Source organism: Leptonychotes weddellii, chromosome 13 (genome assembly GCF_054177405.1).
Source record: "Leptonychotes weddellii isolate Sample4059 chromosome 13, ASM5417740v2, whole genome shotgun sequence".
NCBI lineage: Eukaryota > Metazoa > Chordata > Mammalia > Carnivora > Phocidae > Leptonychotes > Leptonychotes weddellii.
Window position 1 is genome coordinate 34,067,138 of NC_138381.1, and position 27,815 is coordinate 34,094,952.

At 45.5% G+C, this 27,815-nt stretch overlaps 1 long non-coding RNA gene across 4 annotated transcripts in view; it reads right to left on the reverse strand.

Annotated features, from left to right (window-relative positions):
• LOC115944754 (uncharacterized) overlaps positions 1-27,815 on the reverse strand; it is an 80,312-nt gene that overhangs the window by 6,235 nt on the left and 46,262 nt on the right. Inside the window, exons 4-7 of one of the 4 annotated variants that reach the window (XR_014139638.1) lie at positions 9,857-9,928; positions 5,688-5,938; positions 3,322-3,484; positions 2,663-2,762 (exon numbers count right to left, since the gene is read on the reverse strand). This is a non-coding gene — a long non-coding RNA (uncharacterized LOC115944754). The remainder of the gene's footprint in view (positions 1-2,662; positions 2,763-3,321; positions 3,485-5,687; positions 5,939-9,856; positions 9,929-27,815) is intronic. The other 3 variants (XR_014139635.1, XR_014139636.1, XR_014139637.1) reach the window with 3 other exon arrangements.

A 27,815-nucleotide genomic window follows, 5' to 3' on the forward strand; every position in this document is an offset into this window, starting at 1 on the left:
CCAGTTTCCCTTTTGGTGGAAATAGGGAGTGAGCCAAGGGCCCTTCCTGTTTCACTTCCACCTTCTATTATACAAAGAAAACTTGGGGCAGGTCCACTTCTTTTCCACGAAGGCCCCCAGTTGGATAGTGCCCCACTATCCAATTTTAACCATTTCTAGAAATGGAAGTTCTAATCATTTCTAACACTGCTGGGCGCTACCTCAGTCTTAACTATTCAGACTCCTGGGCCAGGGTCCAGGATGAAAGGGATTCCCTGCCCCGTATGTGTCCCTCATGGGGGCCCACAGACCATTGCTCCTGCAGGCCTCTTGGGGCTTCTGGGCTGTGTGCACGCATGCGCATGTGTGCTGAGAGCCCTCTGTCAGGGTCACCTGGGACCCGTTAAAAAGCAGATTCCTGGGCCGCAGCCTAGCCTGACCGTAGGAGGAAGTGGGACCCAGGCATCTGCATTTGACAAACATCCCCTCGTGAATGGGACACTTAGAAGTGTGAAAAGCACCACCTCCCACGGGCAGAGGGAAGCACGTGTGCAGACACCTGGCTCCCTTCTTTCCTGTTCCCCCGCCAGGCTGTCCTTGCCGGTCTCTGCGCAGAGGGCTGAGTTCCAAAGGTCAGGTCAGTTCACCCCAAGCAACAGGGGTCCAAGCTGAGCCAAGCTAAGCTTCAAGCTGTGAGCACTTCCAACCAGGAGTCCAGGCAGGTGATTTGTGCTGAAAGAGCCCTTGCTGTCCATGCCTAGCCTGGAGGTTCTCAGCCCTGGCTGCACATTAGCATCCCCTTGGTCGCTAATGGGGGGGATGGTGGGGAGAGGTGTAAAAAGACCCAGGGATTCTGATTCAACTGGCTTGAGCTGGGGCCTGGGCACAGTATTTTCAAACTCCCCAGGTGATTTAATGTGTAGCCAGTGTCGAGAACCCTTGTTGCTCTAACTACAAAGTGGATATTTCACATGGGGTACGTTTTCTAATCCATAGATCAGCCGGCTCTTTCCATTGCAAGGCCATGGGCAATTTGGAAGGAGGTTCCTCTTTACTCCCCACTCCCATATCCCCTCTTCTCTCGTACTGACCATTCCCCTTCTGTCCGGTCCTGTTCCTACCTGACTTCAGGAGCACATCACCTCCTTCCTGGACATTTTCAGTGTCCTCCTAACTGCCCTTTCCAAGGGTCTGATCCCTACCCCTCCGCTTTCCCCTCTGCCGGCAGAGGATCCTTCCTCAGCTTTGGATGAGAACTTGACTTTGCCCATCACGGCACATCCACAGGCAGTTTGTCTCAGATACCTTATCAATTCTGGCATTGGCCTATAGTATCCAAAGGATACACTCAGCCCCTTAAAAAAGAAAACATTAGCTGAGAAATCAGATTGTTTTCATAAGACCAAACTGAGGTCTAATCTGCTCTAAGTAGAGTTTGACTCTTTCCTAATATCTGTCTGATACTTGTCTTCACTTTAAGAGGAGAAGAATCTATTATTGCACATAGATTAGAACCTCTTGCAATGTTGGACAAATGCCCTCCAGGGCCCAGGTGGATGAGAGGGACCCATTTTGCTCCTGTCTCCCAAGTTAAAGCATACTTCCATCTGGATTTTGAATTTTGTTTTATAATTGGGCCAAAAGTGTTTTCAGTGAGAAATTTCTCATTTCTGAATCCATGGCCATTGTAAAGAGACATCAGACTCTGGATGCTGCTTCCAGTGACCTATAACTGAGTTGGAAGTGCTTAACTTAGTAAAAATAAAGAGTAACGAAAGAAACGGATGGAGTAGGGAGTAAAGAACCTAACCAAATAGGATAGGTACCTGGGGAAGACATTGAGAATGATGTCCTCTTCCAAATGTGCGAAACGATAACTCTTATTTAAAATAATGTTCTCTCTGATAGGAATGTGTAGGTCTTATTTGGATATTGATTCAAACAAAAAACACTTAAAACATTTTTGAGACAACTGGACATTCGATATTTGATGATATTTAGGAACTCTTAGGAATACTGTTAGTTGTGATAATGGTCTTGTAATGTTAAAAGGATTGGTATCTTTTAGAGACACTGAAATATTTATGGATGGAATGATATGATCTCTGGGATTTGCTGCAGGACAGTATGGGAGAGAGGAAGTGGATGGGAGTAGTGTTGAAACAAGACTGGCCACGAGTCAATAATTGTCGAAGCTGAGTGATGGGTATGTGGAGGTTCATTATATTATTCTGCTTTCATATGTGTTTGAATTTCTCCATAGTAAAGTGCTTTTTATTTTTTTTCTAAAGATTTTATTTATTTATTTGACAGTGAGAGAGAGGGAGAGAGAGAGCGCACAAGCAGGGGGAGTGGGAGAGGGAGAAGCAGGCTTCCCGCCGAGCAGGGAGCCCAATGCGGGGCTTGATCCCAGGACCCCGGGATCATGACCTGAACCGAAGGCAGACGCTTAACCGACTGAGCCACCCAGGCGCCCCATAAAGTGCTTTTTAAAAGAATATGATGTTTTGGGGTGCCTGGGTGGCTCAGTCGATTAAGTGTCTGACTCTTGACCTCAGCTCAGGTCTTGATCTCAGGGTTGTGAGTTCAGGCCTCCTATTGGGCTCCATGTTGGGCATGGAGCCTACTTAAAAAAAAAAAGATTATGATGTTTTTAATACTAAAAATTTAAATACATTTTTACCTAAAATTGGTGGTCTGCATTAGCTTGACGTTGTGTGCTGGCAGTTTGAGAACTGCTGCCTGAAGAGCATGAGGTCTTGAATAGAGGGAATATCCAATTCCTGAAGCATTGCACAAAGGACACGTTGGAAGAAAAGAACCACAAGGCAGGTGAAGTTGTCCTTTAGCGTGTTCTGTGATCCCAGAGCACTGTAAGAGTAGTTCCTGACATAGGCATGGGAGTGGAGAGACCCGAGACTTCAGCTTCAAGTTTCTCCTGGTGTTTAAATAATTTGTACTAGAGCAGGTTTGGGATGCATTAGAATGACTGACTGTGGTTTGAGAAAATACCGGTTGATCTACTGCCTGGAGACACAGGCCTACAAAAATTGCTACTGCGTCTGATGCAGATACCCCCGTGCAGGGTGAACTTCCTGGTGGGGCACCTGCACACGGAGCCTGATAGCCTGGGTTTGAATCTCCTTTCTGTAACTGACTAACTCTCTGGTCTTGGGCAAATTACTAACTTACTCTCAAACTGTCAGTTTTCTGAACTGTAAAATGAGCATCATAATAGTATCTACCCCACCAGATTGCCAGGATCAAATGAGAAAACGTCAGAAGAGCATTTAACTCGGAGTGTGGCCCATGTGCCAGCAAGCGTGAACTGTGCTCACTCACCTCCCTCTGGGCTCTGCTTTAGAAAGGCAGGTCTTCTTCTAACTCACCAATGTACTCCTTCTGCCGGATTCTTTTTTCTCTGTTCTTTGTTTTTTAAATTTTTTTTCTCTTTTCTTTGGCTTCTGCGACTCTTAGATCCGTATTTGTCGCCCACCTGTAGTAACTGAACAACATCGCATGACAGATGTTTCCGTGTGCTGATCTTACTGCTGGCTCTATCAACTATTTTCCTTGTCTTCTTCATGGCTTATCTTGGTCATCTATTCCATCTTCTGTGTATTTTTATAAGCCGGTTCATTTTTTTTTTTTTTTAATGGCATAAGGGAAGGAGTAAATAACTAGCTAAATAAATAAGCCATCTGTGACTTAGGCCAGGGGAAGAGAGGAGTCATGGGGGTGGACAGGAGAGGACTTTGATAAATGAACTTCATCGGAGTAACAGGGAGAGGAGGGGCCAACAGAAACAACCCACTGGGCCTCTTCAAAATCGTTGTTGCTTGGGACGCCTGGGTGGCTCAGTCGGTTAAGCGTCTGCCTTCGGCTCAGGTCATGATCCCAGGGTCCTGGGATCGAGTCCCGCATCGGGCTCCCTGCTCGGCGGGGAGCCTGCTTCTCCCTCTGCCTGCCGCTCCCCCTGCCTGTGTTCTCTCTCTCTCTCTCTCTGACAAATAAAATCTTTAAAAAAAAAAAAATCACTGCTGCTTTATGCCTTCCTTGGTATTCATCACGTATGCTACCATTGTTTGTTTCCCTGTAATAACGGGCCATCGAATCCTTAAAAACAGAAAAGGGGCAAGTTGTCTACTTGTTTTGGTGGCAGGGTTGGGTGTGAAAATGGGGCAGCTTTCCCCCCACTGCAAACACAGAAGCCCAGGATTCAGCCAGGTTTTCTTCTATGACTCAGTGGCTCTGTGCACTGGGGCTTCTGTCTCCGCAGCAGACAAAGCCTTTCCTGGGAAGAGGTTGCACTTTCCTGGCCAACAGGATGCTGACTGCTGACAGGCGCACCGTGTGCACCAAACACACCACTCTCTTCCACTCAGGGTCAGAGAGATGAGTCACCTCCACCAGCCCAGGGGACTCAGAGCCTTGGATCTTTCCAGCATGAATGCAGCAGGGCATGGCCTGCGGCTTTGTGATAGGGAACACAGAAAGGGCTTTTTTCAGAGATCTAACCAAGGCCTTGGTGACTGATATCTCCCCTCATAACAACTGGGGAGGAAGCTGCTAACTAGAGATAAAGATGGCAGAGTTTCTGGTCTTTTCAAAGAAAAAGTCCCTTTAGAGACAGTATCAGACCTTGAAAATGAGGTGTCCCAAAAGTACACATTAGCTCTCTTCCCCCCAAACTCCTTGCTTGCCTGTCTGGAAGGTTTTGCAAAGATACAATAACCTAAGTATTTGTGCCACTCATTACCATTTTCCTACAAATTCGACGCTACTGTACCTGCTTGCGGAGTGGCAGGGGCCTTCGGCTTTGCTCAGAAGCAAACATGGCTACGGGAACAGAGGGAGAGAGGGGCAAGGAATGGAGCGTGTGCACGGGAGCGCTGGGAGCACGCTGGTTCTGGGACAGCGAAGGCAAGCCCTCGTAGTCGTCGCACTGCCTGGGCCAGGGCCCTCCTCAGAGGAAGCTTTCAGATTTCGCTCTCGCAGCAGCTTTCTGATTTCCTAGGCCTCCGGCAAGGTTCATCTTTAATTATAAGGAGCTTATTTATTTATTTTCCTTCTTTATCTGTTTTCTCTAACTTAATAGAAAAAAAAGTCCATGGCTGTATCACCCTGAATGCACCCGATCTCATCTGATCTTGGAAGCCAAGCAGGGTCTGGCCTGGTTAGTACTTGGATGGGAGAAAAAAAACCATGATATACGAAAAGTCAGAGTTAGACATGAAAACCATGAATGGCATATTGCTAAGTGCATGAAAAAAATCACAAAATCATAGGGGAACCCTGTTTTTGTAGTAACAAAAACATCAATAAGAAAGGATGTGAAAGGATTCATGCCAAGAAGTGAATAGTCTTTGGAGAAGGGAGTAGATTTGGGGTAGGAGTTATGAAGAAGGGGAACTTATACTTTTTACTCTGAAATTCTGGAATTTGGAGGGAGAGAGAGCACATAGTCTTTTTAAAAAGAGTAAAAAAGTCAATTTAGGTGCTCTGGGTTGGGAGTATTCACCTTCCCGTGGAATGCAGGCTTGTCCTTGAGGTGGGACCCTCCCTCCCAGGCTTCCTGGGTCCATAAGGAAAGCCCCTCACCGCCTGCCCTGCCCACCAAGACACGAGACCCTCTGTCCTGCCACGTGTCAGGGCTGCTAACACTCCCCGACAGCACAATGCTGCACCTCAGGGAATACAAAGCACACCTCGCTGTTATTCTCACGTGATGCTCACGGCGATCCTGCGACGCCGGGATAGCAGCGTGTCCACTGTACACCCGAGGGAGCTGAAGCTCAAGGCGCGAAACCACACCGCTGCTGGGAGGCAGGGAGGGCAGTGAGGCAGGCCCCCTGCATCCACACTCAGGCTTCCTTCCGGCCCCTGCTGCCTCTGGCAGAAGACGGTTGGTGTGGCGCTACCTGACAACAGCAAGAAGGAGCACAGGGACTCTGCCTGGCTGGAACATGAGGACACCATGTAAGTGCACGTGCCCATGGAATTAATGTCCTGGGGTGGTTAACTTTATGTGCAACTTGGCTAGGCCATGGTGCCCAGTATTGAGTCAAACACCAGTCTAGATTTGCTTTTTTAGATGACGTTAATATTTAAACCAGTAGACTTTGAATAAATCATTAGTCTTCATAATGTGGGTGGGTCTCATCTAATCAGTTGAAGGCCTTAAGAGAAAAAGACTGAGGACCACCCAAGAGGAGGGAATTCTGCCTCCAGGCTGCCTTTGGACTCAATAGCAACCCTACCCTGGATCTCTTGCCTGCTGGTCTGCCATTAAAATTTCAGACTTGCCAACCCCATATTCCTGTGAGCCAATTCCTTAAAATAAATCTCTTTCTCTTCATATATATGCACATTCTACTGGCTCTTTCTCTAGAGAACCCTGACCAATACACTTTCCCCGAAGGGTGGACACATTTAATTTAGACTAGCTTTTGTTGGTATTGTCATACCTAGCAGTGAGGCTTGCCCATCTTACATGCTTCATAAACATTTGAGTGAAAACCAACAGCCAGACTAAAAACACTGAATGGCTTTGCCAGGTGTGATTTTTATTTAAACTATTATTTTGTTCCCTTATGAATCACTCTAAAGGAAAGGAACAAAAATTGTCTTGATTAAATTAGAGGAGGGAGGGTGGGAGCAATGAGTGGTAAGATGCCTTCCATTTCTGAAGATTCTATGACCCATCATCATTCCAAAAACTATAGTTTTTGTTTTGTCTTTTACATCAGAGTAAATGTGGACTGGCAGGACCAGAAGAAGAGCTCAGAAGTGCATCTCACCTTCTCCTCAGGGGCTCTGGACCGTCCTTTCTGTAAGGAGGTGCCCATTCTGTCCACGCACCCCCCACCACCACAGGCAAACACTCTCTTGCTACCATGGGCATGATGCTGAAGCCAGCATGAACTCATTTATGCGTTTTGCCCAGCAGTATTTGCACTTTACAAGAGCTGGGAGAAGAACCCAAAGAAACAGCTTCCAATAGGGCAGCTTCGATGCTCCCACTTTAACCAGGAAGGAAACTGAGGCCCAGGGATGTTGGGCAGTGTGCCCAAAGGCTACATAGGAGTCATGGTCCAAGCTGGTCATGAGGTGGCTGGAAAGGAGAAAGGTGTCTGGGAGGATGTGCCTCACTCCGGAATCCCCATTCACCAAGCCTCACCACTTCCTGGAGAGCAGATCCTAATGAAGGGACCGAGACCTCACATCTGGCTCCACCGTCCCCAGGGCCACATCCTGGGTATAGAGGAGTGCTTCTTCATTCCCAGTTACATTTTGGCCTCATGTCTTCTTTCACATAAGTTGTGTTCAAAGCAACGTTCATTTCCCACAATGTGGCAAGCTCATTCCCTGCCCACTATCACTTGGAGAGGTCCCTTATCCCTCGGCACTTAGCTTAGCAGGCGCCTCCTCCAGAAAGCTTCCCTGTGTCTTCCCTGCCCCAGAATTCCCCCAAGTCCACAGTGCACACGCTCCGTGTTTGTTGCCTGGCACAGTCACAGGCTGAGATCCTTGAGGTCAGCGAGCCTGACACTGGGCAGGGTCTGGCCCACGGTAGAGCCAATAAAAGTGAGTAAACCAGGGAATATTTCCTTTTCACAGGGGAAAATGACTAGAAATTACTAGTACCCTTGCCTGATACATAATGGGCATTCCATATTTATAGAATAGTTCTTAAGAGTGAATAAATAGGGGCGCCTGGGTGGCTCAGTTGGTTAAGCGACTGCCTTCGGCTCAGGTCATGATCCTGGAGTCCCTGGATCGAGTCCCGCATCGGGCTCCCTGCTCAGCAGGGAGTCTGCTTTGCCCTCTGACCCTCCCCCCTCTCATGTGCTCTCTCTCTCTCTCGTTCTCTCTGCCTCAAATAAATAAATAAATAAAATCTTAAAAAAAAAAAGAGTGAATAAATAACCCCTGACCTAAGTTATGCTGTGGAGACTCAAGGCAGTATTACCATCATATCTGGGTAAAATGTCAATGGCCACGAAGAAATTTTTTTATAGTACATGCAATGCTTTAATTTTTTTTATTTTTGAGAATGTTTTTAATTTTAAGTTTTCCTCCCATAAATTTTCTAAAACCACTGGCATGTTTTTCCTTCTCCAGAATCTAGTAATTGGCATAAAATGTAGCCTCAAATTATGTATTATAAGTATTTTAAACTTGAAATGCCATATGATACGATTCCAGGGGCCTGCCAATTATTTAAGATAAATAAGATCCATCTGGTCTCAAAATTTCTGGTCAATTCAACAGATTAAAAATCACTTGGTTTAGACATTTGGCATCATCGTGCTTGTTCATTTTTCATTCATCCATCCATTCATATGGGGAATGGAAGCCTCCTGCCACAGGAGGGGTAGTAAGGTGGTCAAGGACAGAAGACATTGATACGCAAGAAGGTCAGAAGTGTGCTGACTGGTGGTTGGGGAGTACATGGATCCGCCAACCCCCACCCTCAAAGGACAGGCTAGCCTTTTGACCAAAATGGTGTTGTTAACTGTCAAGGAAAACTAGGGAAAAAGAAGTACACAAATAATGTTGTAATTAGGAGTGGGGCCCAGCAGGGATGGGATAGGCTAGATCTTAAGCAGGAAGTAGGAAAGGAAAGGGGATAACTTAAGTATGGAAAATTCTCCTTGGATAATAAATCGCCATTTCATGTAGGCAGTAAAAATCAACGTGTAGCAGTTTTGAAGAAGAAAGGGACCCGCCGCAGGATGGAATGGGACAGCGGCTGGTCCCTAGGCCCCGCTGGAGGGAAGGCAGCATGTGGCCTGGGCGGTGACTCAGGCAGGAGGGATGTGGCGCAGGTCGCCTGCAGCTGCGATCGGCAGGACAGGATGGGACCCTGCAGAGGACATCCTGGGGCAGCCTGGGGACTTTCCATGCAGGAACATATGTGGAAAGCCATAGCCCGAGAGAATTCTGGCCTGCGTGCCAGGCAGAGTCCTTGAGCGTGAGCAAGGAGAGATGAGGGGAAATGCTAACCCTGCACCACCACAGCACAGCGGAGATTGGGAAGGAAGCAGGGCTGACGGCCAGTGCGCTCTACAGACAGCTTCGTTATAGGCCTGGCGGGCTCCTGCCTTCCAGAGCCCTGCCTTCCATGAGCTGTGTGGAACCCTTTTCAGGGTAGCCTGGGGGCCCCACGCTCTGTGGCTTCCAGCCCATGGACTCAAACCTCAGACATGTTTCTCCTACCAGACTGGTTTGTGCCATATCTGTGTCATGCTTGTGCTTTGATTGACCTAGAATGTTCCTTTAAATGGGCTTGCATTTGAAACATAGCCTCTGCCTGCTAAGTAAATATCCACATTCATAAATTACTCCCACCTGAACCACCCCTCACCCCCACCCCTGCCCCATCCCACAACACCCCCACCCCCAGTCACTGGGCTTCCTTGCAGTCAAAACCCTTCCTGGGCATCCAGGTGGGACTAGGGCACAGGACACCTTCTCCCACCTTGGAAGCAATCTTGTCACTCAGCAGACTAAATCAGTCGGGCCTCTTGGGAGGCACAGGTACCTGCCTCATCAGGTTTCTCCACTTTTAAAATCTGTCGTGGAGTTTGGAGCTCAGGCCCTTCTCCCTACAACCTCTCCTACACACACCTGGGGGCTGGGGTTCTGGCCTAGCCTTCGGGGAGCTCCCTGCTTCCTCGGTGAGGTAAAACATCACCCTGTTAACGGCCACGGTGGTAAGTCATGTTGACAGCAACACCCACTCTTGATGAGACATAATGAGAATAGCACTTCACCTCTGTGGTCTTCCCTCCAAAATCCAATAAGCTCAGTCCAGTTATGAGAAAAACCTCAGACAAATCCCAATTGAGTGATATTCTACAAAAGAACTCACCAGCACTCCTCAAAACTGTCCGGGTCATCGAAAACAAGGAAAGCTTATGGAACCATCACAGCCAAGAGGAGCCTAAGGAAACATGATGACTACATGTAATATGGCATCCTAAATGGTATCCCAGAACAGAAAAGGGACATTAAACAGAAACTAAGGAAATGTGAAGAAGGTATGAGCTGTAGTTAATAATAATGTATCAGTATTGGTTCATTAATTCTAGGAAATATGCTGTACTAATATAAGAAGTTAATAATCAAGGAAACTGCATTCTTGTGGGGTTATGTGGCAATTCTTTATCTTTGCAACTTTCCTGTAAATCTAAAACTGTTCTAGAATTAAAAGTTTATTTAAAAAATAAAAGCTTTTTAAATATGTCATCCTAGGGGCACCTGGGTGGCTCAGTCAGTTGAGTGTCCAACTTGATTTTGGCTCAGGTCATGATCTCTGGGTTGTGAGAGGGAGCCCTATGTGGGGCTCCATGCTCAGCAGGGAGTCTGTGTCTTTCCCTCTGCCCCTCCCCTGCTCTCTCACTCTCTCTCTCTTACATAAATAAATCTTTTTTTAAATTTTATTTTATTTGAGAGAGAGTGTGAGAGAAAGAGAGAGAGAGAGAACACGAGCGGGGTGAGGGGCAGAGGGAGAAGCAGACTCCCTAAACAAGGAGCCCGATGTGGGGCTCGATCCCAGGACCCTGGGATCATGACCTGAGCTGAAGGCAGACTATTAACCGACTGAGCCACCCAGGCCCCTGATAAATAAATCTTTAAAAAAAAAAGTCATCCTAAAACCCCCAGTGGGACAGCAACTGCTGGATCACATGTCATCGAAGAAAATTTTATCATGGATCCTAAATGCTGCCTTTCAAACCACAGGCATAATAGAGTATCAGCTACTTACTAAGTGAAACTTATCCACTTTAGCCTCCTTTACTGTTTTTTAAATATCTATTATACACTCCACAGTCCATTCACTTTAAAAATTCTGGTTTGGGGGCGCCTGGGTGGCACAGTCAGTTAAGCGTCCCACTCTTGGCTCAGGTCGTGATCTCAGGGTTGTGAGATCATGCCCTGAGATGGGCTCTGCACTCAGCTCCGAGTCTGCTTAAAAGACTCTCTCTCCCTCTGCCCCTCCCTCCCACGCTCTCTCTCTCTTTCTCAAATAAAGAACTAAATCTAAAAAAAAAAAAAATTCTGGCTCGATTTGTTTCTAATTCAAAAAGTAATCTGTTACTTGGTGCCACTTGAAAAAGGAAATTGTTGTCAAAATTGTTTCTCCCTTAAGAAATAGTATTATTTGCAGAACTTCCCTTAAGAGCATTTTTGGAAATGACTCAGAATGCTCACCGGCTCTACCACATTCTACCTTGTAGGAATTGTGATAATGAAGCAGTTATCTCCAGTAACAGCTAGATGTGACAAAACCCAGATAAACAGATTCCTCATCTTATTGTGCATATGCAAAGTCTGGCCCATTGTCTCCTGGAGTAATTTGTGAGGCTGTAAATATATGTTACTCTGGTTGTATCCACCATGAGTTTCCTGTGCTTTTGTTTAACGGGGATGGTAGGATTTGAGAAGGGGAGAGAGATTATCAAGGGCAAGTGGGGAGAAGCTTTTCTTGTTAGTAGGAATATCTCAAACAGTAGTGCCTTGATGTACCTATTTGGCACGTGACACATCATTCTAGCATCATGGAATCAAGTTATGGAAGACTTTCGGTTGAAAGGAAAATAACAGGCTGACCAATGCCTTTGAAACCCTGAAATATGCCCTGTGCCCCGGCACGCATACCTGCCCCACCGCGGCAAGGCTAACATCTCACCGTTTTGTTTTGCCAGCAGTCGTTCCAGCTCGCTTGCCTCTTGGGCTTCTTCCCACCTCAGTCCTGTCCCCCTACTCTTTACCCCTTACCAGCTTCTTCCTGGCTTCCTGTTCTTCCCTGTCTCGCGCATATCCTTCACCTGTGTAGGAGTCAGGGCAGAAACCAGGGGGCTGTCAGCAGGACTTCTAACGAGTCCTCTGGATGCCCAATCCCTTGTCAAACGCTCCTCACAGTCTGTCTCATTTAGTTAGCAATGACTTCGGCATTTCAAAATGAAACAATCAGCCAATCAAAAAGCTGCAGAGCAACGGAGTGTCGTCCACATCTTAAAGGCCCACACCCAGAGGGATGGCCTGATGAGATTCTCTCTTTAGGCGGTTTGCTCACTTCTCCTCCGCTGGTGACCAGTGATCCCCCGTTGAAGCAAACTTGGCTGGTCTGCTCCTGTCTGGGGGTCCAGGTGCTGCTTACTTCCATAAAACAACAGCCGAGGTTTCTTAGAGCCTGTGGCGGCCCAGTGTTGGCAGCTGCTCACTCTGCGCATGGTCATGTTGGAATGGGCAAAGCGTCCGACTGTTTTCCCCACTATTCTGTAAATTCTGCTAAATGCTGTTTGCACACGGATTCGTCCCCTTGCTGACAAAGCAGAATTAGTGACTGGTAATATTTTCACCATCATTTCACAGCCAGGCCTGACAATGAGGTGGGAAGTGCTGGATTTGGAGGCCAAGGATCTGGGTTTAAGCTCCAGGCCTTCACTTAGGAGGGTAGGTTACAAGAATGCTCAGAAATCTTAATGTGTTGGAGCGCCTGGGTGGCTCAGTCGTTAAGAGTCTGCCTTCGGCTCGGGTCATGATCCCAGGGTCCTGGGATCCAGCCCCGCATCGGGCTCCCTGCTCGGTGGGAAGCCTGCTTCTCCCTCTCCCACTCCCCCTGCTTGTGTTCCCTCTCTCATTGTGTCTCTCTCTATCAAATAAATAAATAAAATCTTAAAAAAAAAAAGAAACCTTAATGTGTTCATCTGAAAATGAAGGTAATAATCCCTGCATGTTGTGCAGCTTATGTGAAATTTCATGTAAAAGAATTTTGTGAGGTGCCGTAGTATTCATGGTATACAATTTTACAGAAGACGCTTCTTGAGCAAGCTGAGGTGTGATGCAGGCAGTTTCAGAACTGTCAATTTCATTATGATATTCAAAATGTGGTTCTTAAGGCCTTCTGCACCTGGAACTTGACTACCAATTGAATATTAAAAAGGTTGAGAATGGCTAGAATCAAAAAGACAAGAAAGGTAACAAGTGTGGGTGAGTATGTGGAGAAAAAGGAACCTTCATATACTGTCAGTGGCAATGTAAATTGGTGCAGCCACAGCGGAAAACAGTATGGAGGTTCCTCAAAAAATGAAAAATAGAAATATCATATGATCTAGTAATTCCACTACTGGGTATTTACCTAAAGAAAACAAAAACAAAAACAAAACACTAATATGAAAAAAATATTTGCACTCTTATGTTTATTGCAGCATTATTTATAATAGCCAAGATACGGAAGCAACCCAAGTGTCCACCTATAGATGAATGGATAAAGAAGATGTGTATATATACACAATGGACTGTATTACTCAATCATGAATAAGGATGAGATTTTATCCTTTGTGACAATATGGATGAACCTAAAGAGTATGATGTTAAGTGAAATAAGTCAGAGAAAGACAAATACCATATGGTTTCACTTATATGTGGAATCTAAAAAACAAAACAAACAGCAGAAACAGACCCATAAATACAGAGAACAAACTGATGGTTGCCAGAGGCGAGGGTGATGGGGGGATGGGCAAAATGGGTGAAGGGGAGTGGGGGATACAGGCTTCCAGTTATGGAATGCATAAGTCATGGGGTTAAAGGTACAGCATAGGGAATGTAGTTAATGGAATTGTTAATAGTGTTCTATGGTGACAGGTGGTAGCTACACTTGTGAGCACGGCGTGTTGTAGAGAGATGCTGGATCGCTATGTTGTACTCCTGAAACTAATGTTAGACAGGAAAGCTTTTGAACTGGTCGGGGCCAGACATATGCTTTACAAACTGTCAATCTGTCACTCTAAGTGAGAAAAGATGGGTAGGAGTTGACACGGTCTTTTACATGGTTCAAGCCTTTGGAAGAGGAGATTGAGATGCTGGTAAAGGTTGCTGGAAACTGTGGCTGTAGTGGGTCATCCGGGCTCTGCATTTTTTTTGTTCTCTGAATGCTATCTTCTTATCTTGAGGTCGGCTTATCTTTGAATATCATGAAGGTATTTTCCTATGCTCTCTTTTAGAACCATTAGTTTCCCTTTTCTATTTAGATTTGTTATCCATCTTGAACTAATTACTTTGAGTATGACATTAGGGCTTGTGTAAATGTATAATGACATGTGTCCATCACGGTGGTATTGTACAGGGTATTTTCAGTGCCATAAAAATCCTCTGTGCTCTGTTTATTCATCTCTTCTCTCCCCCGATCCCTGGCAACCACTGGTCTTTTTACTGTCTCCAGAGTTTTGCATTTTCTAGAATGTCATATAGCTGGAATTATACACAGCCTTTTCAGATTGGCTTCTTTCACTTAGTAATATGCATTTAAGTTTCCTCCATTTCTTTCCATGGCTTGATCACTCTTTTTTTCCCCTGCTCATTTCTTTCTAGTAATAAATAATATTGCATTGGCTAGATACAGCACAGTTTATTTATCTGTTCACCTACTGAAGGTCAGCTTGGTTGCTTCCAAGTTTTGGCAATTGTGAACAAAACCACTATAAACATGCCTGTGAAGGTTTTTGTGTGGACATAAGTTTTCAGCTGCTTTGGGTAAATACCAGAGAGCATGACTGCTGGATCATGTAGCAGGTTTAGTTTTGTATGAAATGTCAAACTGTCTTCCAAAGTAACTGTACCATTTTGCATTCACACCAGCAATGAATGATAGTTCCTTTAGCTCCTCATCCTTTTCCGCATTTGGTATTGTCAGTGTTCTGGATTTTGGCCATTCTAATAGGTGGACAGAGATAGTATTCACTTTTTTGGTGTGCAGTTCTATTTCACATAGAATTTTAAAAATTGAGATATAATTTACAAACAATAAAAACCTTTTAAAGGTGTACATACAGTTCAGTGGTTTCTAGTATACTCATAATGGTGTGCAACCATCACCTCTATCTAATTTTAGAACATTTCCATAATGCCCCACCCAAAACCGCATCCATCAGCAGTATCTATTTCTTTTTCTCCCCAATCCCTGGCAACAACAAACCTGCTTTCTGTATCTATGGATTTACCGATTCTGGACATTTTCTATCAATGGAATCATGTAATATGTGACCTTTTGCATCTGGCTTCTTTCACTTCGCATCATGTTTTTAAGGTTCATCCATGTTGTAGCAGCTGTCGGTACTTCAGTCCTTTTTATGGCTGAATAATATTCCATCATATGTATGGATAAACCACATTTTGTTTATCCCTCCATCAGGTGATGGACATTTGGGTTGTTTCACCTTTACGCTATCATGAATAGTGCTTCTATGAACACTCATGTACAAGTTTTTGCTTGAATACTTTTTCCCAATTCTATTTGGTATATACCTAGTAGTAGAATTGCTGAATCATTTGGTAATTCTATGTTTAACTTTTTCAGGAACCATCAAACTGTTTCCCACGGTGGCTACCCAATTTATATTCCCACCAGCAATGCATGACAATTCCAATTTTTCCATATCCCCTCCAACAGAGTTTATTTTCTTTCTTTTTTTTTTTTTATTTGAGAGAGAGAGAATGAGAGACAGAGAGCATGAGAGGGAGGAGGGTCAGAGGGAGAAGCAGACTCCCTGCCGAGCAGGGAGCCCGATGCAGGACTCGATCCCGGGACTCCAGGATCATGACCTGAGCCGAAGGCAGTCGCTCAACCAACTGAGCCACCCAGGCGCCCCCAGAGTTTATTTTCTATTGCTGTTTTTTATAATTATTATAGATATCTTAGTGAGTATGAAGGCATATCTTATTATGATTTTGATTTTCATTTCTCTGGTGACTAATGATGTTGAGCATCTTTTTATGTGCTTTTTGGGCCATTTGTATATCTTTGTTGGAGAAATGTCTGTTCATTTGAAATCAAGAAGTGTGAGTCCTTCAATTTTGTTCTTTTTTTTTTTTTTAATCGGGAGAACTTAACTTTTTTTTTTTTTTAAGATTTTATTTATTTGACAGAGAGAGACACAGCGAGAGAGGGAACACAAGCAGGGGGAGTGGGAGAGGGAGAAGCAGGCTTCCCGCCGAGCAGGGAGCCCGATGCGGGGCTCGATCCCAGGACCATGGGACCATGACCTGAGCTGAAGGCAGATGCTTAATGACTGAGCCATCCAGGCGCCCCTTCAATTTTGTTCTTTTCCAATTTATTTTGGCAATTGGAATTTCTTAAGATTCCATTTAAATTTTAGGCTTTTCTATTTCTGTAAAAAAAAAAAAATGCGATTGGGATTTGGATAGGGATTGCACTGACTCTACATATTGCCTTTGGGTACTACTGTCAGCATAGCAATATTAAGTCTTCCAATACATGAAAATGGGATGTCTTTCTACTTAGGTCTACTTTAATTTCTTTCAGCAATGTTTTGTAGTTTTCAGGATACAAGTCTTTTGCCTCCTTATTCCTATGTATGTTATTCCTTTCGTGCTTTTCTAATAGAATTGCTTTCTCTATTTTCAGACTGGGCATTACCACCATCATAAACAAGATTTCAATACCCCAAAGTGTTCCCTCTGGCCCTTTTCCTGAAATGGTATTTTTTAATTTAATTTTTACTCGTTTGCTACAAGTGCATAGAAATACAATTTACATTTGAATATTGATTTTGTATTCTGGGACCTTGCTGAATGCAAGACTAGTTCTAGACAATTTTAATTCTTTCTTCCCAATCTTTATGCCTATTTTTTTTGCCCTATTGTCCCAGTGAATAGTGATGTCCAGTACAATGTTGAATAGAAGTGGTGAGAGTAGGCAGCCTTACCTTGCTCTTCATTTTAAGGTGAAACTTTCAATATTCCATCATTATGTATGCTGTTAGTTGTAGGTTTTTTGAAGTTCGCCCTATCAGGTTGAGGAAGTTTTTTTTTTTTTTTTAAAGGAAGTTTCTTTGTTACTCCTCGTGTGCTGAGAGTTTTTATCCTGAAGAACTACTGAATTTTGTAAAATGCTTTTCCTGTATCTATTGAGATGCTCATATGATTTTTCTTTTATTCTGACAATGTGATGAATTATATTGATTGCTATTAAAAAACTTAAACAACCTTACATTCCTGGGGAAATTTCCCTGTTTTTGGTCATGTTGTATTATCCTTTTAAAAAAGAATGCTGGGCTAAATTTGCTAATATTTTGTTAAGGATGTTTATGTCTGTGTTCATGAGAGATATTGGTCTGTGGTTTTCTCTTCTGGTAATGTCTTTGTATGCTTTTGGTATTAGGGTTGGGCTGGCCAAAAAATTTAAAAATTGGGAAATGGTTTCCTCCTCTATTCTCTGAAACAGTCTCTGTACAGTTGGTATAATTTCTTCCTTCCAAGTTTGATAGAATTTACCAGTGAAACCATCTGTGACTGGAAAAGGTTTCAATCACAAAAGAGTTTTAGGTGCACACTCAATTTTAAAAATCAACATGGAGATCATCAGATTTTCTATTTCTTCCTGTGTCAGTTTTGATAAATATTGTTTTTCAAGGAATTTATTTTATCTAACTTGTTAGTACTTTTTAGCATAAAATTATTCAAAAACTATTAACCTTTATTAATCTTTTATGTCTGCATGACTGCTAGTGAAACCCCCTCTTAATATTGATGTTTGAAATTTGTGTTTTCTCTCATTGACTTAATGATGTCATTTTCTATCAACCTACATTTCTTGTAGTGTGAATTTGATAGAGATGATTCTCAGCCTTTGTTTATCTAAAAATGCCTTATTTTGCCTTAATTTTTAAAAGCTATTTTTGGTAGTTATAGTTTACTGACCCTAAGTTGCAGGTGTTTTTCTTATAGGACTTAAAAGGTTTTGTTCCATTGTCTTCTGGCCTTCACTGTTTCTGATGAGATGTCAGCTTTAATTTTGTATGTATATAATGTATCTTTTTCCTTTTGCTTCTTTTAACATTTTTCTTTAACTTTATTGCAGCACTTTGACTACAAAGTGCCTGAGTGTGTTTTTCTTTGTATTTATTTTGCCTTTGACTTGCTCAGCTTCTTGGGTTTGTGGGCTTGTATTTGTTTTCTCTTGTTTAATCATAACCTAACTGTCGTTTAAAGCTTGGCTGCCTCCCAGCCACAGTGTCTTCTTCTATAGCAGGCCCGTTCTTCTACCTACCTGCACCCAGGCTAGGTTGGCTTAATGATGAGGGGCTCATCTCCACCTAAAATTCAGTTAGTCAGGCTTCCCTGTATCTACAACTCATCCACCAAATAAAAATGTATGATTCTTAGTTCATCTAGATTTATTTTTGTTGCTGTCATGGTCCTGAAGGCCTTTTGCATTCTTCTTCATCCTAATCCTGAAGAAGAACTGAAGGTGTTTCTTCTTATTCTCTTCATTCTCTATATATGAGAGATTGTACTTCCTGCCTCATAAAAGTTAGGTATGGCCATGTGACTTGGTTGACCAAAGAAATGTGTAAAGTGTGAATGCTTCAAGGCAAATATCCTTGTGTATGATTGGACACTGTCACTCTGTGTGGTAAGCTGAATAATGGCCCCCGAAAATGTGCACATCTTAATCCCTGGAACCCGTGAATATGTTACTTCACTGGACAGAGAGCATACTGCAAATGTGATAATGCTGGGAGTCTTGACATAAAGAGATTACCCTTGATTCTCTAGGTAGGCCCAGTGTAATCACAAGGACCCTCATAAAAGGTAGGCAGAAGAGTCAGAGTGAGAGATGGTAGCAGAAGTAACAGAGAGAAAGAGAAAGAGATTTGAAAATGCTACACTGCTTGCTCTGATGGAAGATGGATATAGAGGGCCATGAGCCAAGGAATGCAGGTGGCTTCTAGAAGATGGAGAAGGAAGGAAACAGATTCTCCCCTAGACCTCCAGAAGAAAAGCAGCCCTGCCAACACCTTGATTTTAGTGCATTTTGGACTTGGACTTCCCTAACTAAGTCAATAACTTTGTGTTGTTTTAAGCTACTTAAGTTTGTGATAATTGGTTATAGGAGCAATAGAAAACTAATACACTCCATCACAACAACAGCGATGCTCCCCACTGGGGAGACTGTCAGCCTGAATTCTTCAGTGAGCAACACAGAGCGAAGCAGAGTCACCAGCTGCCCATGGCGGACTTGGAGTATGAGTAAGGAATAAAACATTATCCTTTTAAGCCTTAGAGTTTTGCAGATGTTTGCTTTTATAGCATAGCTACCTGTGGGTACAAATCCCACATAAATAACTTTACTCAGTACAACTCTGCTGTGGGGCATGAAGACATTTCTCTGTGGAGCCTGAGAGTTCAGGCCCCTAGAAGTGATGAGACATTTGGGCTGTTCTGACAGGAACCTCAGAAGCGGTTTAGAGCTACTTCAGCAGGTCTGTTGAAGGCCTGCCATGTTACAGCTCCTCGGTGGCCAAGACAATACCTACAGAGGTTTACGGTGTTCTGCTCCTTCCCTCAGGGAGAGTACAGTCTAATCAGTGGGAGAGCTTGTGCAGGTAGGAAGCCCGGATGAGAAGATAAGGTGTAGACTGAGGCGTACCTCAGAGGGTTTGGTAGTGCTGAACAAGAGTTATTGTGAGGAGGAAATTTGCTGAGAGAAACAGCATCTCTCAATCAGAAAGGAATTTTTCTAGATGTTGCTGCTCAGGAGGGGCAGAGCTGAGATCTTCATTTTACTTTAGTGAGAATAAGTCAAATAACAAAAGCACAAATGAAAAAACAAGCTGAAAGGTGTTCTACACCTTCTACAAGCAGGTACATTTCAGTATCTTCCCTGGGGTCTCCATCTCCTTTGTGTCTCTGAAGAGCGCGATAAATGTTCCCAAAGAGCTATCCAAATGTGTTAAGATTCTGCTGCCTTCGCCTCAGGTCATGATCCTGGAGTCCCAGGATCGAGTCCCCCATCGGGCTCCCTACTCAGCAGGGAGTCTGCTTCTCCTTCTGACCCTCCCCTCTCTCATGTGCTCTCTCTCTCTCATTCTCCCTCTCAAATAAAATAAAATCTTAAAAAAAAAAGATTCTATAGTATTGTAATCGTGATTGCATTTTGCAGGAAGGGTAAAAGGTGTCCATTGCCTTGGCTTCTAAGGCAGTGAGGAATGTATTACATTTTTCAAGATTTCTCTTGGGATCCAGGAAAGATGTAATGAATCATTTCATCTAATGCTCTGTGAGGGCTAACTGGTCCTGACCCCGACTCTGGGTCCAGGAAAACCTGGGAGTGGGAGTGTGTTTTCTAGATTCTGAAGTAAAAGCTTCCAGCAGCTGGACTGAGTCAGGAGACCCTTCTGAGGGTGGGGTTGGAGGGAGCCAAGCAGAGTGTACCTAGAGGAGTGTGAACCATGATCAGGGGAATGAAAGGTAAAGCAGACATAAGGAAAGCTCACCCACCACAGGGGAAGGTGAGGCAAGGAGCTGCTGGGAAACAGAGTCGTAACAACTGAAATTAGCAATCTGGAATCAAGTCCAGAGACTGAGTGGAATGTGCTCAGTGAGATAAAGTCTTTCTTCATGAGGTGCTGGCCTCACGGCCTGGGAAGGCCTGTGGCTCAGAGAATCAGGTGAGGGGACTTTTTGAACTTCACACGGAGGAGGGCCCTGATTTATGTGGATACCATTCTCTTTCCACTCTTCCATATTGGCCCATGTAAACTTTACCCATGAACCCTCCCTTATCTTATTTGCCTCAGGGCCTTTGTACTGGCTCTTCTTTCTGATTGGAAGGCTCTTCCTCCACATATCCACTTGGCTCACTCCTGTTCCGTCTTTTCTCAAACGTCACCTTCCCCAGAGGCCTTTCTCTGACCACAATTGTAACCTGTTCCACCCGCCCTATCACTGCACACCTCTCTTCTTTTTATTTTTCTGGCTTTTCTTTTTCTGTGGCACCAATCTGACTTCTGGTACACAGTGAAATTTACTGATTTACTCTGTTAGTGGCTCACTGTCTGTCTCTTCCCGCTTTAAGTGCGAGCTCCATGGGATGGGACTCTGTCTGGTTTGCTGTATCTCTAGGGCTATACTGGCCTAGCATACCCCGGGGACTCTAGAAACCTGTTGCATAGGTGTCCTGTTGAGGCTAGTATATTCCATGACCAACTCAGGTAACTGAGGGGCTAGCATACATCATATAACTCAGATTAGGGCTGGCTGTCCACACTATATTGGAGAATCCTGACACCTCTTTGTGGCTGCCAGTTAAGTAATTTTACTCTTCTTTTAAAATATCGTTACCTTTTCTAAAAGCTTGAGTCCTCTTGCCTCTTTTCTGCTAAGGGTAGAAGCAGGTATCTACCTCCCCAGCCACCCAGCTAGGAGTGCTGGCTGCAGAAGGGCCAAGTTGTCTTCCCCACCCCATGTGAGGATCACAAGTCTCTGCTTCAGCTTCTTCTTGGGTTCTCTCTTCTCAAGGGGACAGGAGAGAGTGGGGATCAGTGTTACACACTAACTAACCCCTCCCCCACACATACACACACACTTCTACAAAGGGCCTTGGTTTCTGGGGACACACTGCTCAGACATCTGCCATAATGCATGTCTCCCCCATTTGGCTCCCCAGTCTCTTCGGGGCCTTGTCCTAGGCCAGGACTGCAGGCTTTTGGGAACAGTGGGACCCAAGGTGCTGAATTGTACTGTCTGCTTGGGCCATGTTTCCGGCCTCCCAGAGTCACAGCTAATTGCTAGGACTCAGAGCAATGACCCCCACTGCCAACATACATGTGCATGCGCACACATACACGCACGCACATGCGTGCACACAGACACACACACACCCTCTTTCCTGAGGCAGGCAGCTTTCTTGCTGGTCCATGCAGCTGCTAGGACCACCAAGCTGCCCTGCACCGCAGGCCACATTCTAGATTGCTCTGCATTCAACAGCCGCAAGGGCAGCAGGTCCCTAATTTTCGTCCACAGACACATGGTGGCTCTTTCAGAGTCTAGGTTTAGAAACAGATAGTAGGGAGGCATAAGGCCAGAGAGAGATGGCAGCTAGGGCTCTTCCCTGGGGCACCATGAAAAAGTGAGATTACTCTCCTCCTGCCTCCGCCTCCTGAGTGCTTCTCCCTCCACTGCTCAAGGCTCCACATACATGAGCTCCTGCAAGTGCCGCACAACCGCGCAGGGCACAGCGTTCATGGTATTCTCCCCACCGCATGGGGAGGGAAGTGGGGAGAGGATGCCTGGCCTTCTCATATGCAGGCTAGTTGGCTACATACGATGCACCATGGCCTGTTCCTTCTTCCTGTCCAGCTCTAACCCCCCATGTGACTGTATGTGGAGATGGGGCCTGTGAGGAGGTGAGCAAGGGTACATGAGGTCATAAGGGTGGGGCTCTGATTCCATAGGGTTAATGCCCTTATATGAAGAGACACCAGAGGGATGCCTGGGTGGCTCTGTCAGTTGAGCATCCAACTCTTGATTTTGTCTCGGATTGTGGTCTTGGTGTCGTGGGATCGAGTCCTGCATGGGGCTCTGCACTGAGCCTGGAGCCTGCTTGAGATTCTCCCTCTCCTTCTGATCCTATCCCACTCACATGTGCTCTCTCAGTCAATCAATCAATAGACACCAGAGAGTTCTGTCTCTCTCTGAGAATACACATGGAGGAAAAGCTGTGTGAAGACATAGTGAGGAGAGCTGTCTGCAAGCCAGGAAGAAAGTCCTCACCAGAAATGAGCCCTGTCAGTCCTTGACCTTGGACTTCTAACCTCCAGAACGGTGAGAAAATAAATTTCTGTCCTTTAGCTCCCCAGTCTATAGTCCTCTGTTATGGGAGCTTGAGCAGAATAATACAGGAGCCACCATGAGATCAGCCCAATATAGCCTGGCTTATGGATCCAGGCTCTGGGGCCTCTGATTTTGAGGACAATGGTCCCTACTGTGGTTTCTTGACCCAGGATGCAGGCCTGGGCAGGGTCCTGCCTGTCCTGGCCTGCAGTGCTCACTAAGCATTTATAGTTTAGTCATCGAGGACTCTAGAAATGGATTTTCCTTTCCCCCACAAGTTGAAAATAATCTTCCCCAGATATCATGTTGAAGCCTGCAATGAAACCTCCCTCTTCAGACCCCACCCTCCACCCCACAACACTGTGAAGAGACCACGGTGATTATCTCCTATGCTTCCTCTGGTTCTCTGGGGGTACTGAGGAAGCGCAAGTGGCTGGGACAAGGTCCACATGGGGCTCGTACAGGGTGGATCTGCTTGGGGAGGAACACTGAGAACTGCCCCCTGGCACGGGTTACTCCCTGGGCCTGGATACTCTCTCCTCCTTCCAGCTGTCCAGGGCTGAGGGGGGGAGCTGTGGTTCCTGGGTGAGGATGGTGGCTTATGGCACCGAGGCTACAGCTATATCTCCATTAGGAACACTCATGCTTTAGGGTTGAGGTCTAGATGGGCTACTTGGTTAGTTTAGTTGGTTTAGCTTAGGGTGGGGGAGAAGAGGGAAGAAAAGGAAGGGTAAAGTGGAGGACAAAAAAGGGTCAGGAAGAAAAGGGGGGGCAGGAGTCACAGGAATCAAAGCCCAGAAATGTCAGATCCCACAGAACCAGGCTGGGAGGGGACACAGGCGGCACTTGACACAGTCATCTCTCTGGATGACACTTCAGATGACGAGACATGTGAATTCCCAATTCAGAGCCACTGTGCTCCCAACATCCTCATGGGCTTTGCTGCTAGGGCCAAATCACAGAGGAGGGTGTTTATGGAGAAAAGTCTTTTTAGAGCCTTGACTCATTTTGGATTGTTTGAGAAGGCTTTTTTCAGCCCCGTGTGTTTTTGAAAAAGCAGCACAATAGTCAGGCTGACATCATCTGGTGTTAATGGGAACACTATAAACATTTCCACTTTGAATCAAGCCAAAGCATTATTTTACAAAATTATTTAATCACTTGTTCCAGCATTCACCTAATCAGTGCAAATGTCAAGCAAAATGAAAGAAACCAATGTATTAAGAAATAGATGAATTTGTGGTAATGATAATAATGACAACAAGCCCCCAGTTAGGCTAAGTACACAAGGTTCTGGATTTCTTCCAGGGGCTTCCACAGAGCAGAGGAATGTTTTTGCTATTCACTTACACAGCTGAGCTGGCCGGCTGCCACGACAGGCAGCTTTGTTTATTTGGTTTTCACTTTTCAGCATGAAATACAGTCCTGTCTTGATTCTCCTGCCTCTGGAACTCTCTGACTTCTTTAACTAGAATCCTTTCTGCTCATTTGCAGAATGAGTCCCTCCCCTGGGACTGGTGGGTGCCTCGAAGCAGGGCTGGGGGTAGGGGGTCTGCACGGACTGCAGCTCTGCTTGGCCAGATCATAAATCAGTTTCTAAGTTAAACCTTTCCTGAGCAGTAAGCTTTATTTGGGGATAGCACTGATTTGGCTTTTGAGCTCAGTGTGACCTGGTTGTAAGCCTAGCAGACTGCTTTATCTGGGGAATCCATGCATGGGCTCTGTCTTGTCGTCACAACCCCATGACGCCGCTCATGGGCACGGCGGCGTTTATGTGCCCTCATAATCCCAGCAAACAGTCCCCTGAGGCAGGGGACATCAGGTCTGGTGCCAGCACAGCACTTCTTACCATGCTCTAGCCCTGAATAACAGCAGGGGGGCATGAGGAAGACACCTCATAAATAAGTAAGCTCTTCATAGAGTATATGAAAAGGTGAAAGCCGTGGAAAATAGGAAAGCAGATCAGGGTGAAAGATGTTGGGTGTTTCCGGGAATGTGTGGGGAGTTTACAGTTCAAGATAGAATGGCCTGGCAACCTGGCGATTGTACTCTTGGCTGTTTATCTTAGAGAAATGAAAACTTGTGTTCACCCAAAATCCTAAACATGGATTTCCAGAGCAGCTCTATTTGTAAGAGCCCCAAACCCCGAACTGGAAACAACCCCGCTGTCCTTCATAGGGGGAATGATCAAACAAACTGGCATCTCCTTACTGTGGGATACTTACTACTCAGCAATGGAAAGGAATGAACTATTGATACACCCACAACCTGGGGAAATCTCCAGAGAATTATTCTCAGTTAAAAAAAAAAAGTCTCTCCCTCAGGGTAGACTTATACCATACTATATGTCCAGAGAGGCACTTACACCATAAATCTACCCTTATACTATATGATTCTATTTATACGACATTCTTGAAATGACAAAATTATAGAAATGGAGCACAGCTGAATGGTCGCCAGGGCTATGGAGGGGGCGGGGCCAAGGGAAGGGGCGGGGCTATAAAAGAGCAGTATGAGTGATCCTTGCTGGGAGGGAGATATTTTGTATCTTGACTGTATCGACTCAGGAAGCACACTCAGGAAAGATATAGACAGGGCCCGCCAGGGCAGGGGAGACACTTAGGATCATCTAGGGTGCCTGTCGTGGCACGATATCATATTTTGCATCTTGACCTCAATGTCCTGGTTGTGCTATTGTGCTATAGGTTTGCAAGATGTTAACACTGCAGGAAACTGCGTGAGGGGCCCAGCCGATCTGCCTGTATTATTTCTCGTAACTACATGTGAATCTACAACTGCCTCACAAAAAAAGTTTAATGACTCCCAAAATAGGGTGGCCCAGGTGGGTCCACTGAGAAGGTGACATTTGAACTAAGACTTGAAGGAAGTGGAGGAGACAGACATGCATTTATCTGGGTAGGCATGGGAGATGAATCACAGGGGTAGCTGGGGCCAGACCCCAGAGGCCGTGGCAGGCACAGTGAGGCCCTGGGCTTTCACTCTTTTTTTTTTTAAAGATTTTATTTATTTATTTGACACAGAGAGAGAGACAGCCAGAGAGGGAACACAAGCAGGGGGAGTGGGAGAGGGAGAGGGAGAAGCAGGCTTCCCGCTGAGCAGGGAGCCTCATGTGGGGCTCGATCCCAGGACCCTGGGATCATGACCTGAGCCGAAGGCAGACGTTTAACGACTGAGCCACCCAGGCGCCCCTGGACTTTCACTCTTGGTGGTCAGGGGAGCCATGGGTCATTCTGCGCAGCACAGTGACATGGGTCAACTTTCATTTTAATAGACACCCCCCCGCCCCTGGCTGCTGAGAGAAAAATAGACTGTTGGGGCCAGGGCAGAAGCAGGAGGATAGTAAGGAGGCCACGACAGGCACCCTGGATGATCCTAAGTGTCTCCCCTGCCCTGGCGGGCCCTGTCTATATCTTTCCTGAGTGCGCATGCACTTAGATTTTTGGGAATGCTTGCAGGAGCCTCCTGAAGAAGCACTGGTCCCCAAAGCCCAAGTCTACATTGGTGACCCATGGAGAGCATACAGCGTGGTTGAGGATGAGGGTCAGAAAGGCGAAGATGAGGAACCACCAAAGAACAGGAACCTTAGGCTACAACTTATCATTAAGCCTGGGGGCCCATGGGAGGCAGGTCTGGGAGTCTAGTGGTTTAGAACAATAGAAATAAGAATGCCCTGGATGATGTCCAGCGTGTTCACAGGCACGTCACTGAGTCTTTCAAGTAGGAATGCCTTCCTCAGGAGGTTTTGAGCACTTGCTATGTGTTGGGAACCGGTGCCCAGTACAGAGATAGAGTGGGAGTAAACCTGGAATAGCTCTTATACTCAGAGAGCTCACTATGGCCATAAACAAGTAGGCAAATAAATAGTGACAAATCATAATAAAGGTTAGGAAGCAAACAAAGAATGGGCTGGGAAGGATGTGAATAGCAAGGAGGACAATAGAACTCCCTTAGGTGGAAGGTGACACTTGGGTTGAGCCATTCAGTGGGACAAAGAGCCAGCTTGGACAGTCCCCAGCAGAGGGAGCAGCCTGTATGAGCAAGGAGGAGGTGGGACAGGGTCCAGAGAGGCAGCCACATGCCACTGTCACACCGCTCAGTCCACTTCCTGCTTGGCTTCTGCCCAGGACAGCGCTTCGTATCCAGGGCCCCAGCCTCATACTCCTGCCATTTCTGTTACAGAGTCACAGAGTCAGGCCCAGCTAGTTCTTCAACAGTGCCTAAGAAACAGCTGTATTTGCATAGTGAGCACGAAAAGATACTTTCCTCTATAACGTATGAGATGCTGATAAGTGTAAGAAATTGTGGGCGAAACCAAAAGGCTGTCTTGTAAAAATCTAAGTCTATAAAATGTGCCTGCTTCCTAAAGCCACTGGCCCCCCCTGGGATGACCATGCAGGGAACCAGGAAGATGGAGTGAAGCATGACAAAACATGCACACCGTGTTTCTCCATTCCCTAGGGCTACCAGAACAAAGAACCACAAACTGGGTGGCTTAAACCAACAGAAATGTATTCTCTCACAGTTCTGGAGGTTGGAAGCCCAGAATCAAGCCATCAGCTGGGGCATCTTCTCTCTGAAGTCTCCAGGGGTGCATCCTTCCTTGGTTCTCTCAGATTCTGGTAACCCAGGCACCCGTGGCTTGTGGCAGTGTCACTCGAATCTCTACTTCCATCTTCCCACGGCTGTCTTCCCTCTGTGTCTCTGTTCCTGTGTCTTCACATGGTGTTCTCCCTGCGTGTCTGTCTTCATATCATCTTCCCTCTTCTTATAAGGACACCAGTCATGGTGGATGAGGGCCCACCCGAATGACCTCATCCTAACTACTGACATCTGCAACCCTATTTCCAAATAAGATCACATTCTGAGGTACTTGGGGTTAGGACTTCAACATATCTTTTGGGAGGACACACTCAACCCATGAAGCAATACTGTGCCAGGAAAGGAAGAGTGGTTAGAAAGTACTGGGCAGCTGTTGGATGGAGTCACAGATCTCATACCAGAGAAGCTGTTCTGAGCTCACATCCACACCCTGGATCTGCTTATTCTGAATCATCCCCACTAATGCCTTTAAAAACATGCTTTACCCTAAGCGTTTCTGTTATTGATTTTATGTAAAAAGTATTTTTCTGGTGCTGACACTAGGGAATTTTTGTTAATGGCACAGTCAC